Below are 13,953 nucleotides of genomic sequence, written 5' to 3'. Positions count from 1 at the left end.
GGTTAACCTGTATTGCTGTACTATCTCTTTACATATTCTGTGCTGAAATACCCCTATACTGTCCTCTGCTGGAAGCTACAGCTTGTGTCCTGTATCCCTTTTGTACAGCACATGATGGAAACTAAGGATCCTTAGGAAGGAGATAGGAGGCTGTATCAGCAGCACATTGCGTGCGGTGTCCTGTGAAAAGAGATAATTTCTCTATGCAAAAATGGTATAGGTGTATTGATACCTTGCTTGCAGTATGGGCTACTGATGGAAACAGGCAAAGTCATGCTCAAATCACAATTTTTAACTGTTGTCACCAATAAACTCCATATGTGTAAAATCAGGTGTGGCTGATCTTGCATGGCAATCTTGCATGGTGAGTTAAACACTGTTCAACAGCCACTAGAATAGCTGTGATGGATTAGACCATCACAGTAATTCCCAAACTCCTCCAGATTCCCTAACTTTACTCCTCCAGATGTTTTGGACTTCAGCTCCCAGAATTCCTTATTGTAGACCAAGCTGGCTGGGACTTCTGGGAGCTTAAGTCCAAAACATTTGGAGGACCAAAGTTTGGGACCAAAGGCCCAGTATTCTGTTCTTACACTGATTGGTCAATTGGCTGCCAGCATGATATTAATGCAGTAGTAGCCTCCTGCTCTCAACTTGTACTGAGAGGCAGTCAGATGAGGAAGAGGTAATACATAGTATTTGCTTAGTAGCCAATGAACAGGTGACCAGATATCATAACCACAAAGGAGGGCAAAGCACTGCAAAATGTAGGACATTTTAAAAAATAGGCCATTACAAAATAATGTAAAAGCTAAAAACACTAACATAAATATAAATTCATGCTTCCTCTTCGTGCTTAAAATGATGGGCATTTTGGAATTCTTCGTGGACTGAAGGCTGAAATGTAAGACATGTCTTGGTCACCCTGCTAATGAAAGCATTATCGTCCATGAATTTATCCAACCCCCTGCAAAGCCATTTAAATTATCAGCCGTCACTGCATCTTGAACTCATGTTCAAGAAATACCTCCTCTCATCCATCATGAATTTCACACCATTCAGTTTCACAAAATAACCCCAGGTTGCAGTATTAGTAAGACATACAGAAAAAGGTCTCTCTCTCCATTTTGTTCACATTTAATGTAATTATACAATTGGCTGTCCTGTTCTCCTTTATGTGCCCATTTTCTAAGCTGGAAAGCTCAACATGTAGTAACCTTCCTTCATGCAGGGAATGCTTCAACTCCTTGATCATTTTTAGTTGACCTTCTCTAGAGACTGTTGATCTGTCTTATTCAAAAGTCAGGCTGTTTGGAGAACTTTAAGTAACCTCTTAATCTAATCCAAGAAAGGAAGGAAAGAAGAGGAAGGAAGAAAACTTTCAAAGCCTCTCTTTCATCCCTAACACATTTCACAGCCATCAAATCTTTAGTGGTTCTAACAGCCTAGTTACTACAAAGAAACAAAAGAAAAAGAAAACTCCAGATTTGTGTGTGTGTGTTACTATTCTTTTTGTATGGCATCAGGGAAACCAGCTGCTCTTATCTTACCTCCCCCTCCCAACAGGGTGGCCATATTAATCTATTGTGGCACAGATTTTAGTATTGTGCTACCTTAAAAATGACAAATGTTACTGTGGTGAAAACTTTTGTGGATTACAGTAGAGATGTTAAGCCATGAAAAAAAATCAGAGAAATACAGTGGGGCAAAAAGGGTTCTTTGTAAGTCCCTTGTAATTTTGGTGTTCCTTACAATTAAGGACCTCGTAACGCCGCTAAAAATAAAATAGCTTTAAAAAGTGAGCTCAATTTGTGATTATATTCTGAATAAACTGTACTTCTAATATGTCAATAATAATAATATAATACAGGTTTTTTTCAGTATACACTTGAATCTCCACATTTGTGACTTTGACTTTTGCGGATTTGATTATTCATAGATTTTATTAATAAGTTCTCTCAAGGAATGCCTAGCACAACTCTGTGGTCAACGTTAACCAAAGGTTGCATTGAAGGACCTAGATTCCTAGAGAGGACACTCCACTAAGCATTTGTAGCTCCTCCAGCGCAATTCTATAGTCAATGTCTGGCAGATGTTGATCACAGAGTTGACTGGAGGACCTAGAGAATCCTACAGAAGTGTTCTCTCAGGTAAAATCATAGTGTTTTTGTTATTTGCAGTTTTTCCATATTCACATAGTCCTATGCCCCTAACCCCACTGAATGTCGAGGGACGAGTGTATATACATTTTTGAAATTTTAAAAAAACCCTTTCTGAGGGAAAAACCCAGAAAAAAGAAAACGTTTTCCCCCATGGCTTCCAAATTCCAGGAATGTTTATAGATCATTTTGTCTAATATATGAAACATTTCTCACACATGGTTATGAAAAAGGAAATTTTAAACAGTAAGTCCAGTAAACTTAATGTAGAATGTTTTAGAAACAACAAGAAATTTGTTTCTGTTTAAGCCACAAGAGTCGGAGGTGTGCCCACATAGTTTTTTAAACAGCATTCTTCCCTCTGTTAAACACTGCAGATTGAAAGCCATGGGCACAAGTGTAGTTAGTCTTACTTATCCTGCAAACTGGAAAAAAACAAGGAATTCAAATAATCTTTTCAGATATATTCCATGAGAGTGCATTGAAAGTCTTATCAGACTCCTGAACAGCTCTGTCAGTGGTTTTGTTGTATTTATTCAGTTTGAGCCTTAGCCATTTTGAGGGTGTTTCTGAACTGTAGAAATAATGCAATTTGACACCACTTTAAGCGCTATAGCTCCATCCTATGGAATTGTAGGAGTTGTAGTTTTACAAAGTCTTTAGCCTTCTTTGTCAGAATGCTGGTGCCTCACCAGACTACAAACCCCAGGAGTCTGCAGGATGGCACCATGGCAGTTAAAGTGGTATCAAACTGCATTATTTCTACAGGGTAGATGCACCCTGAGTCTTAAGCACCTGTAGAATGGCTTACAGTAATCATAGTATCATTCCTACTTATTTTAGCCAGCAAAAATTTGGACTTTAAAAAGGAAAACAACTTGGGAACTCCAAATATCTGGATTGGAGTATGGACTGTAAAACATGTTCAGTGTTACCGATGGAGAATTGAAGTGCCCAATGGCCCACAGATTTGCACTCATTTTTGTTTGTATTGCAGAGTCCAACCAGCAGAGGGAGTGCAAGTTAACAAACCATCCCCCTTTGAAGAGCACTTGCTAATAAATTTGGAGATATTTGTGTATAAGCAGTGTTAAAGCATAGCAATAGAAAGGTTTGTTACACTAGTTCCAAAAGGCAAGAAAAAGGATATAATAAAATGCTTTGGAAAATACTTTTCTATAGGGTTTCCCCCCCTGTTCTTAGGTGCCTTCAACTCTACTCCAGTTTATAGCAACCCTCTCATATTTTCTCTTGGCTTGATTTTTTTTCAGGGGAAGTGTGTAACTGTCTTCCTCTAATGGTGAGAGTGTATGACTTGCCTAAAGTCACACATTGGGTTTTGGTGACTGAGCAAGGATTCAAAGCCTGGTTGCTTGGAGTCGTCTGATGCTCAAACCACTGGCTCACTGGAAATTATCATACACGGACAGGATAAGAACAGGATCGCTCACTGGTCCTCATCCCATCTTTGACTGCAGTCCTGCGAAAGACTTTCAGATTGCAGTGCTATTGTTCCATCATTGAAGCGGCATTGCAATTCCTTCCAATGCAGTGCCGCTTCAACGACGGGATCTGCATGACATCACTTGAAAGTCTTTCACAGGATTGCAGTCAGTCATGCTTTCTGGATGGGATAATGACAACATAAGCGCGACATATGAAAGTCTTATCACAATTGCGCTATAAGAATGGGAAAAGGACAGGACAAGGACTTTTTGTCCCCTATCTGATAATCTCCACAGTTTATGGAATTACATAGTTCTTATTCGTTAGACCCCATTTCTGGGATGGTGTCTAGACCTTTTGGTACACTTACAGCATTAACTAGTTTTGGCTTCCCTATCATACTGTGCACCAAGGGTTTGGGGTGTTCTTTAGCACCCAGTCACTCCTTTGCTGATGAAAGTCACCAACAGGATATTGGTTCTACTTCCTTACTTGTAGCTGAGTGGAAGGTTTTCTTTCTCTCAGTTGCAAAAGCTGGGAAGAACAATTCTGCTTATCATTTCAAGAGAGGAAAAGGTGGCGTACATGTGAATAAAAATAGGGTACAGCTAAAAAAAAGAATGGTACGAAAGTTTTTTTAAAAACAATTAAATGATAATTCTGTTAAAAATATTAAGTTAAAACAATATAAAACACAGTTAAAACATAATTTAAAAGATAAAACCCTACTTAATGCCCTTTCAGCTGCATAAATTATCAGCAAAAGGCTTGCCTGAATTATAAGGCTTGTTTCTGCCTGCTGGTGGAAGGAGAGGAGAGAGGGTGCCAGCCTAACCACCCATGGGAGGGACAACCTGGTATAAAGTTGATCTTTCAGAGTTATGAAAAGATGTAGAAGCTACATGTTGATTACAGGTGAGTATGATGTCATGATGTAACAAAGATGCCTGTAGAGTGAGTAAATAATTAGTCCGAGTTCCTAAAACACATCTTCTGTTAAACTGTTTCCCTGAGACTAATGGTTGACATGGTTGGATCCTGCATGCTTTTATTGTTGACAGATTTTTACTCAGAGGCTGGAAAGATAGATATTCATGATCTATTGTTCAATGGGCTGAAGAACTCACTGCTTTAGTGACTCATAAATGTATATTATATAGAGACCAATCTCAAGAAAACACAGTTTGGGATATATGGGGCATGAGCAGATGGACAAGATTCCATGAATTTGAATCGTGGTATCCTGCCCCTGCTTCTGACCCAGGTCTGTCCCTGGACTGACATGACAATGGACAGATGTTTAGACACCTGCCTGCCACTGCACCACAGAGCCTCTGACGCTCCATGCCCCTTATCTGCTGCTGCCACTGCTTTTTCCCTGAAGGCTGCCTGCCCAGCCTGTAAGGGTAGAAATTGGGCACCTGTCTACACTCACATGGCCAGGCTCCCCCATTCGATGTCACAGGCCTCGACAGGGGTCTTTAGGGAAGACGAGGTGGCAGGAAAGGGATGTGTGAGACTGTGTGGTGTGACAGCTGTCACCATTAAAAAAAATCCTGGATAGGCATTCAGTATTGCTATGGTACCTGTCTCTAACTTACTGCTTTCCATTTGTATTAGACTACAGTTCCCATACTTCTCGTTTCTAATCTTTTAGCATAACTGGATTATGGGAGTTACAGTTGAAAATGCATAGGAACATGAGATTGAGGAAGGCTGTGCAATTGGTTGCCCTCTCCTTATTTATGTATGTACTTATTTATTTTTTCTACACAAAACAATGAAACATGTTTTTCAAAAAATCTCTTACTACAGTCTGCCCTCTGTGTTCACAGATTCTGGATACACGGATTCAACCATCCATGGCTTGAAAATATTCCTCCCCCACCAAATAAATAAATAAATAAAATCACCAAAAGCAAACTTTGATTTTACCATTTTATATAAGGGACACCATTTTACTGTGCCATTGTATATAATGGCACTTGAGAACCCAGGGATTTTGGTATCTGTGAAGGATCCTGGAATCAAATACTATGGCCTGTTACAGACAGCCAAAATAAAGCTGCTTTGAGTCACTTTGGAGGTATGGTATTTCAATGATGCATGAGTCCTAAGAGTTTGGAAGCTTCACCAAAGCTGCACTCCAGTCCTTAGGACTAGAGCGTGGCTTTGGTGCGGCCTTTGGACTCTTAGGATGCATGTATCATTGAAATACCATACCTCCAAAGTGACTCGAAGCAGCTTTATTTTGGCTGTCTGTAACAGGCCTAAGAGACCACTGTATTTTTTTTTAAATTCCTTTCTGTTTTAAATAATTTTATTCTTCTATATATCTTTTCTTGCTCAGGGAGTTAGGGATCTAAAATGTTTCACCTTTTTCTATTCTGCTATGCTGAATTCTGTATAATTTTGGTTAGCATCAAATAGGTCTTTCCGATTGCAATGACATCCCTTCTGCCCCCCAGGGTATAATCAATCCGTATTTGAAGGGGAGGCACACTGCAGTATTTCTGTACTAAAGCTAATGCCCTAATTTGGATGTGACATACTTAGAAATGCATTTCTCTCCCTGTTTTGAGATGTAGATTCAGAGACTGCCATTCTTCATTAAGGTTTTAATTATGTTTAGAAAGCAAGCAGACTGTGTGCTCAGCTGTCTCTGATCAGCTAACTGAGCCAACAGAAAACCACTCGCTACTTGAATTAAATACAGTAAAAGGGTGACCTCAAGAGAGGAAGGTAAGATGCCCTGCTTCAGGTTTTTCTTACAGTTGTGATAGCAGCAAAATAAACTGCCAAATATTCCCCTGTATGAAATTCTCTGTCTCTCCCCCTCCCCACCCTCCTTTTTGGAAACTGAAAAAATAATGTTTTTGCCTCTAGAATGAGGATTCCTTCACACAATAGTTGTCTTTGAATTATTCCATCTCATTTTAATAAACAAAGCCAAGAGTGAAGCCAAGAGTGAAGCCAAGAGCATATTTATCAAAATGCCAAACATTGTTCAGAAATCTGTAATTCTCTGATAAAGAGTTTGTTTCTACTGCCCCCATTTAGTCCGTTAGTAACTTAGTTTAAAAAGACAAAATAGGAAAGAGCCTTGGGCCATGCATGATGAAGTCTCTTTATTCCTTTCTTCATGGCAAAAGCAATCAAATCAGAGCCCTTCTATCCATAGCTTCCCATTTTGTCTAAACCAGAAAACTATGGTAGTAAGGTTGGGACAAGCCTGGATCTTTATCATAGTTTGCAATCAATCAAATTTCATGACTAGTTTTCAAGGTGGTGGACATAATTGCAGATAAAATGGTTTAGATTAAATAGAAAACAACGGTAAATCTGAGCCTTCTGGGTTTGATTGTCAGCATCTCCAGGTGTATGAGCTAAAGCCTTGCTCATATTTTGACTTAATGAAGTGAGAAATGATAGGCTTAGGCCATTATGGAAACAGGTGCAAATTATAGGTGATTCAGTTGCTTGCACCACTCAATTGCAAATTCCTTCTTTTATCAGTTCTGCCCTCCTGATGCCACCTAAGGTATATCATTTCACTATGCTGGCAGGGCAGGTTCTAGGGTTTTTCTTGGAAAACAGGAACTCTGTATTCTTGTTGGAACATTTTGTAGCGGCTGCTTGCTTGGGAGCTATAACTGAATTTATCTTAACCTAGGCCTGCTGTTTTTTCCTTCCTATAGCTGAGTTCTAGGACAAAATGTTCTAAACTGACTGGACCACAAGATGAAAAATGTAGGTTCTTTTGAAAGCTAATATAGCAGTTAAATTTCACAATTTAGAATGATCTGTTCATACATGCTTGTTAAAACAGAAAATGCAAACTGTGGGAGCAGCTAGATTTTGCTATGAGGCTCTTTGACAGGCTTTTCAAGATCAGAGCATGAGATGTCATAAGGCTTATTTATTTATTTTTCTTCCTCCTACTTTTCCTCTACTTTTTACTGAGTTCAAGGTGAACTGAGGTGCCTGTCAAAAAGTAACATTTAAATATACCTTTTTGCTATTTACTTTTGGTTTCCAGTTAATGAACCAGACTCCCCCCCCCCCCTCCTTTACAAAAGAACTTAGCTTGCCATTGACAGGGCTGGTAGGAAGCATAGCCTAATGGGTAATAAATTTGACCTATTGTGTACAATTAGAACTAAGGGTAATACTTTTGTCAGTACTTAGATGGTGATGTTACATAGGAAGTGTGGGCTGAGGAAGTAGTAATTGTGGATTTGACTTCCTTCAGATGAATGAAAGGATGGCTTATTTACTGCTGTATGGACATACAATTTATAATTCCTGAAAAATTTAGCTTTTCTTTGATTTAAAAAAAGTTTCTAGTCTTTATGACTGTGGCGTACCTCCTGAACTCAAGAGAAGACCATCAAGAGTGGCAGACTTACAGCTCTGTGTTTTTTCTTTATAGCTTCTGTTTATGTGCCTGTAGTCCAGGACCTACATTTTAATACTCTTGTTTCTGCTGTAACTCCATGTTTGTCATCCATTTTAGAGTTTTGAAAACTTGGGTGTTTGAAGTTGGCAAGGCTGATGTCAAGAATCAGAATTGTTGACTATCCACAAGTGTATCCTTCTTCCTTCCTCTTGGTTGTTTAACTATGTATCCTAAATGAAAGAACAGTGACTGGGGCCCATTCACACTACACAGTTATAATGCCACGTTCCATTTTAACTGCTGTGACAACTTCCCAAGGAATCCTGGGATTTGCAGTGTAGAGAAGAGCATTTAGTATTCTCAGCAGAACATTTTGTTGTTTCATCAAACTATAGTCCCCAGGACTCTATAGGAAGGAACCATGGCAGTTAAAGTGCAATAACAGCACTATAATTGTGTACACTAGTATGATGTGCCCTCTGGGCAAGGGGCAATTGAAAATGGCAGCCTCCTCTTGTCTTTTCCTCTCTATCTATAAATGGTAGTAGCAATAGAAATGAGGTGGTGAGGCAATGCATGGAGGGGAGAATTCCTAACAGCATCTTGTCCATGCTACAACTCTGGAAATAAGGCAGTATTTAGTATTAGAAACATAGACACATACTTTAGCTTGAGAAAATTACACTGTTGGAATATAACTCCCAGAATCCTCCAGATGACATATTTGGCAGTGCTGGATAGGAGATTCTGGGAACTGTAATCTCCAGAAGTAACTTTTTCAAGCTGTGCACATAGTTAGAATTTGCTCAGTCAAGTTATTGCTAGGTAGTTTATTATGACCACAAAATGAGAATTTACTTGATGCAGGGTTTGATGCACAGTTGTTTAGATGTATAACCTTGGCAATTTTTGTTTTATACATTTCTCAGTTAATATAAAGATTCTGCTTTTCTTTTTTTTAAAAAACCCTAGGTATTCTGGCTCTTATCTACTACTGTATTCCTATATAAAAATATGTGCATGTTAGGAAAACAAATCTGCACCACCATAACTAGTATACAACATGCAGATTTCTTATGCAGGTGTTAGAAAGCTATATATTTATTGTAAGCAAATTACACATACGATTATGGTTTTGAATGACTTTGAAATCATATGAATCTGTTCATGTGCAATGCTAAAAGAAAGTGGCATAGAGAGGGACAGATTATGTATTGTAATGAAAAAATGGACACCATCAACAATTGTGCTGATTGTTTTTGAGTAGCTTTAAATGTGGCACAACAGGATTGATAGTAGGGGATGTACAAGTGGTTGAAATATAATTTGCAAACTACAGAAAGTTACTTTTTTGTATTATAGCTCCCAGCAGATTCATCAAATTGGTCATGGTAGCTGAGGGTCCTACAAGTTGTAGTCCAAAAATTTATCCCAGCTTTGATCCTTAGTTTATGTTTGCAGGGTAAAATTTACAGAATAATGTCCTCTGCTGTGAGATTCATGAGTTGTGTGTGGAAAATATCCATGGGGAAGCTGCTTGCATTCCTCATTAAAAAGGAGGGAAACAAAAGCAGGCAGGTCCACTATTTTTAAAATTTTTTATTTGTTTGTTTGTTTGTTTGTTTATTATTGCATTTCTGTTAGGTCTGGGAAATCTCACCAACATGTAGAATATGCTAGGAATTATTATGAAGTCATTGAAGAGAACAATGCCATTTAAAAGCCACACGGTATTTGTCATGGGTAATTGCTTTGGACATTATTGCGAATATTGTTTGTAATTCAGAGAACATTAATTGCATTTCACCTTTTTTCATCCTAATTATTTCTGAGGAATAATTTGATTCTCTCTTAATGCTATTTGGGGATGGAGTCTGCTTGAGCCTCTGAGGCATGCTGGCAGAGGAACAAGAGAGAGGCTGCTAGTCTTAACACCTGCCTCATGATAGCATTATTCAAACATATGCCAGATCCTTTAAACCTAGCAGCAGGGAGGTGCTCTCTTTTTGTCTGAGGGATAAGGGACTAGGGAAAGAGAAGAATGTGCTGATCTCTAATCAATTGCTTTCTGCTAAAACCTTAAACTAGCAAGCTCTTCTTTCTGGAAGTTGTCAGTGCTTCACCTGCCTCTCAAATAATATGTTAAAAGCTTTGTATATAGATATAAAGCTATATATGTTTTTGGTTTCGGGAAGCACTAGGGGATATAATGCTGAGGAAAAGCTGTATTTTAAAAATAAATAATAAAAAATATGTTATTAATGACGAACTTGATTTTGAAAACCAATTAATGATATGTCATTATTCTGACAATTACCTTTTCATTTTGAATGTGGGCACAAACAATTTTAATATTGGACCATGTTTAATTTTTGCAGTGGCTTCCTTTTGTTCATATGAGATGTTGCAGAAGTCTCTGTCCAGTAAGACAGCTTTTGGTATGGGAGTGGCCTGCTATGGATTGCTTACTAAGAATTTCAACAGAGGTTTTGCACTTATCCATGATGACCTTTAACTGTGCATGTTCAAAATAAAAACCACAAACTTTCCCTGCTAAATTTTATTTTCTTGTTTGATTTTAGGGTAATAAATTGCAAGTAATGGCATTTTAATCAGTTTGAAAAGTGAATACAGGTTGATTTACCAGCTTTCATCTTACTGTATAGTATGAATGTAAGCACTTGATTAGCTTTGTTAACTTCCCATTTAAATTATTACAACGTATCGCACATAGATTTGGCTTTGAAAATGGCCTGGAAATTGCAGCTGATCTAATGGAGAATTGCAATACTATTTTTTAAAAAAAATCAGTTACATTGCATCAGTGCTCACGTCTGCTTGTTGAACCCAGTTCATGTGCTGTTTTTGACCTTCTAACACCTTGAATAGGGATAGACCAGGAGGTCTGAAAAGTCCTCTCATATCCCTACCCAAAATTTGAAATCCTCTTTAGAGGACCTACTGCACATACCTCTACCAAGTAAAGTAAATACAGTGGTACCCCGGAATACGAATGCGCCGCCTTACGAAATTTCCGGGTTACGAAAAAAATCCATTTAAAAAAACTGTTCCGGGTTACGAAGGTTTTTTCGGGTTACGAAAAATTTTTTGGTGCTTTTCGGCGCTATTTCGCACGAAATCGCGGCTTTTCCCCATTAGCGCCTATGGTTTTTTCGGCTTACGAAGCATTTCGGGTTACGAAAGCGGCGGCGGAACGAATTAAATTCGTAACCCGGGGTACCACTGTATAGTCATAAAAATTATAGCTACACTTGCATTACTGGGAAGGGGATTTATGAACAGTAGCTAGTTATTTGTAACTTGTTACTTCCAACTTCTGCTTCTTCCTCTTTTTGTTTGGATTGCTGTAATTCAGACAAGTATGCAGAAGATGCAGCTGCATGAAAGGTCATTTTATATATTATGCCTTTTGTGTGTACTTGCCAAAAATGCACATCTGTGAGGGAGAGAGTCACATGTACACAGGGCTGGCCCCAGATAGTTTGCTGGCTGTAGAGGAATAGCAGATGGTACTAGGATGGTTACCCATGCACCACTAAAAAAATAAGGAAATATGTCACCCAAAATGGTCTGAAGAAGCTTGATAGGGTCAGTGAAGGATGCAAATATCTTCATTCATGAAGGAAACAAATATTCTGCTGACAAATGTGTGGATTCAAGGAAGTCTCTATACTTGTGTGCTTTAGATATGAGTTGTTATGTGCCATCAAGTCAACTGACTGATGGCAACATCATCCTAGGGTTTCCTTGGGAAGATTTATTTAGAGGAGGTTTACGATTACTCTTTTCTAAGGCTAATAGAATGTGATTTGCCTAAGGTTACCTAAAATGTTTTCAGGGCTGAATGGGGATTCAAATCCTGGTATTTTGGAGTCCTAGTCCAACACTCAAATTACTACACCATAGAAGGACTACTATAAGCTATGCCACACATATTTGTTTATTTACTTCTCTGGAAGAGAGAAAAGTTGCCTTGCTGCTTTAGGTCCTCAAATAACCTAATTCCCCACCCATAGTGGGGCTTAGGTTTTTTTAAGTATTGAACTTGTGTTTCTTTAAGTATTTTGTCTGACCTTTTGAGCCCCTCTATTGATCGTTCGTGAGCAGATATAGAATAAGATCTTAGGGGTCTGTGGAATGTGGCATGATGTCATAAACTGACACTCAACTACAGTTTTCATTCTTGATGCCAGAGAAAGTTCCAATAATGAGAAGTCTCCTCATTATTACAGAAGATTTCACAGGAAATAGTTTGCATCTCTTTTCATCCTCAAGACTTGATAAGTAGAGGATGACATGGAAAGCAGAGTCTTAAATTCAAATCCTTTTTTATTTGCTAAATAGATACCATATGGAATAATGAAGTACTATACTGTAAATCCTGCATATGATTTAAATCATTTAAGATTGACTCTGTTCCTTTAGTTCTATTTTTTCTTTTAAATGGATCACTGAAAATGTCACTATTTAGACTATTTCAGTGATGGATCATGCCTGCCCAGCAGTGTAAATTACTCTTGAGTGAAGGAACTCAGACTTTTTCACCAGTCATGTAAGTGTCAGTCACAAAAATACATGAAAAAGCCACAGACAGCTAGCCACCTAATCGGCTTTTTACATTGATATTTCAGTCATAATGAAGACTTCATCTATAGCATTCCTTGCATTTACTTACTTGTAACATAGTTTGATATTACTGTATATATTCATGTATAAGTCTAGAAATTTTAGTCAAAAAATGGCCAAAAAACCCCCTGAGTCAACTTATCCACAGGTGAATATAGGTACTGTAAGTACTGTACTTTTTTAAAAAAAGGAGTCATCCCTTGGTGAAAGGCAAAAATGTAATATGTCCTGGAATCACTGACACACACACACACACACACACACACACACACACACAATTCTTTCATCCATCCAGCCTTTATTTTGAGCACAAATAGTTATGCCTCGTAGAATTTTGTAAGTTCTTTGGCATCATTTTCTTTTGTATCATCCTTTAGTACCTTTGTTACATGCCCCTAAATTTTATCCTCAGTTTATCCACGGGTCATATCAAAACCCATAATTTTGACTCCAAAACTAGCCCTTGACTTAAACATGAGGTCAACTTATAGTCAAGTACCTTTTAAATGATGAGCCATAGGCTGGAAAGTTTTTGGTGATGTGCACTGTTTACAAATGGTTTCAAGAACCAAAGATTATATAGCCTTTTGCTCTCCATGCAAGCAGAGACATGATGTGGGTTGTTGTTGTTGATGATGTTGTTAAAAACCGATGTAACAATTATATTTTTCTACTAAAATAGTTCAAAGGAAAAATAGCACAATAGCTTTGTGAGTAAATATTTATTGTAGAACATGATTAAAAACACTAGCTTTGAAAAATGTGTTTATCCACATGCTGGATTTTTATTCATTCATCACTGCATGCCAGTGCAGTTCCCATTAGGAAAGTAATTGAAATTGTTCCTGAGCAGTAAGAAAGCAACATTATTCTCTGCTAATTCTTTATACCAAGGATCATTCATTGTAAACCATCAGAAGAATAAATTGAAATCAGACAAACCTGGAGGGTGTTTGAAATAATCCCATACAGGTATTTTTGAAGAACATAGGTTTATGCAAGCAAATACAAATATACAGGTATAAAAATAAGCTACAAAGGAAGTTGCTTGGTATCTGTCAGCTATCTCTCCATTGGCTGACGTCATTGTGCACCTGTTCATAACCTGACAATAAATGTTATTTTTAAAAAGTTCATATTTTCTAAATGTTACCAGTCATAGGCCTGTTACAGACTGCCAAAATAAAGTTGCTTCGGGTCTCTTTGGAGATATGCTATTTAAATGATGCATGGGTCCTAAGAGTCCAGAGGTCACACCAAAGCCACACTCCATTCCTAAGCACTGGAGTGCAGCTTTGGTGC

The 13,953-nt window shown here is 38.1% G+C and overlaps 1 protein-coding gene across 5 annotated transcripts in view; it reads left to right on the top strand.

Moving 5' to 3' along the window:
• Positions 1-13,953, top strand: part of APBA1 (amyloid beta precursor protein binding family A member 1) — a 184,817-nt gene that overhangs the window by 50,006 nt on the left and 120,858 nt on the right. The window lies entirely within an intron of this gene.

The sequence above is a fragment of the Sceloporus undulatus genome, chromosome 2 (assembly GCF_019175285.1).
Source record: "Sceloporus undulatus isolate JIND9_A2432 ecotype Alabama chromosome 2, SceUnd_v1.1, whole genome shotgun sequence".
NCBI classification, from domain to species: Eukaryota; Metazoa; Chordata; class Lepidosauria; order Squamata; family Phrynosomatidae; genus Sceloporus; species Sceloporus undulatus.
The sequence above is the reverse complement of the archived record's forward strand: the minus strand, read 5'-3'. Positions and strand labels throughout refer to the sequence as shown.